The following is a 2,070-nucleotide window of genomic DNA, read 5'->3' on the forward strand; positions in this document are numbered from 1 at the left end:
TAGGTGGGTAGATCCATAGGTACTGAATGAGTGGGTAGATGGAATAGTAAGTGGGTGAACTAACTACATACCTACCTAGCAGCCTAGCTGTCTGTCTGTAGTAGGTAGACACAGAGAGGCAGGTAGATGTAGACAGACAAGCAGGTAGCTAAGGAGAAAGAGAAATAGAGATAAACAAGACAGGAGACAGAGAGAACCAGAGAGACAGATGATAGACAGAAAGAAAGAAACGAAGGAAGAATGATATCGATGGGTTCACGTATAGAAACATTAGATTAGATGATAGATACATACATACATGCATAGACAGATTGATGATAGATAGATGACAGATAGATAGGTAGATAGATAGATAGATAGATAGATAGATAGATAGATAGATAGATAGATAGATAGATAAAGGAGGTAGGTAGAGAAATAGGTACACAGAAACATTAGGTCAGCGGTTCTCAACCTGTGGGTCGTGACCCCTTTGGAGTCAAATGACCCTTTCACAGGGGTCGCCTGGTTCATACCAGTAGCAACATTACAGTGGTTAAGTAGCAATGAAAATACTTTTATGGTTGGGGGTCACCACACATGAGGACCTGTATGAAAGGGCCGTGGCATGAGGAAGGTCGAGAACCACTGCATTAGGTAAACAGATACCCAGGCACCCACAGAGAAACATTAGGTGGGACTGACTTGGAGACAAGGTTGAGGGCGGCCGTGTGGCAGAGGGTCAGGCCAGGGAGTGGCCAGGGTGGGGAGAACTGCTGTGTCCACACCCCAGGTGCGGCTGGACCACCAGGGTCTCTGTTGGTGTGGACCCTACAGACGCGTGTTCCCATTCATCAACCCAAACCAAACTCACAGCCCTCAAATGGATTTCCATCCCACAGTGATCCCGTCGGATGGAGTGGAGCTGCCCCTGGGAGTGTCCAAGGCTGCTGATCCTGGCGGGAGTAGAAAGCCTCATCTTTCTCCTAAGGAGAAGCTGGTCTTTTCAGACTGCTGACCTCGAGGTGAACAGCCTGGTGTGTAATACCTACGTGCGCACACAACCAGGTCTCCCATGCAACGGGTGGACCTTCGGGTCCTGAGAAAGTCTAACCAGCCAGGCACGAGTCCCTCCTGGCTTCCAGGAGCTGCCCTGCCCGCTGGGGCATGGGGGGTGGGCAGACACTAAATAAGAAGCAATGGGTTTCCTGGAGGAGGGGACACAGAGGTGGGACCCTGAGGGATGATAAGGGGGAGTCCTGCAGGGAGTGGATGGGTGTGTGGGTCCAGGGGGATTTGAGAAAGCTCATGAAAAATAGAGTCAACAAACCACGGTTTGTTTGTTTTTAACATGAACCTTTTGAAAGCCCCTCCCTCGCCTGGATGGGTGGGTGGATGGTGTGGGCAGGTGGACAGGTGGACAGGTGGACAGGTGGGCAGGTGGAGCAGGCAAGCTGGAAGAAGAGGTATGTCTTGCTCACAGTGCTCAGGGGTCTGGCCGGGGGGGCTGAGGCCAGGGTCCTGCCACGGTCCCTGCCCACTGGCTACAGATGCACGGCCAGGACACAGACAGAGGTCCTTGGGGGACCCTGAGGATAGGCCCAATGGCCAGGAGGACCCTGGGGTCTCAGGAGAACTTGGCTGGAATGAGAGAGCAAAGTCAGTTTTCCAGTGCCGGCTCTGTGAGCTGGGCCTGCCTGTACACAGATGGTCACCTGACAGATACAGCCACCATGCCACCTCCTGCCCTACAACTCCTGACCCCCCAAACCCCCTTCCAGTTGTCTCTCTGCCTCCCTCACCTCCCCTTCTTTGGTTGTTATATAATCTGTTGTCAATTTGAGACTTGCCAGTGAAGGGGTGGAGTCTAGCCTGTCAATCACGTCGCAGCTTGATGACCTCATCTGGAGGTGCTGAGGAGATAAATAGCTCGCTGGAGGCAGGACACATGCTCACTCCCTGGGAGACATTGCAGCTGACAAGACACGTGGAACTACCTAGTGCACTGAGCTGAAGGAGCCACGTGGAGACCCCTGCCAACGCTCAGATGCTTCCACTGCCACCACTGGCCTGTGATCTTCCTGCATTCGG

Source organism: Echinops telfairi, unplaced genomic scaffold (genome assembly GCF_000313985.2).
Source record: "Echinops telfairi isolate 266 unplaced genomic scaffold, ASM31398v2 ScPeMD7_37;HRSCAF=141, whole genome shotgun sequence".
Lineage (NCBI taxonomy): Eukaryota > Metazoa > Chordata > Mammalia > Afrosoricida > Tenrecidae > Echinops > Echinops telfairi.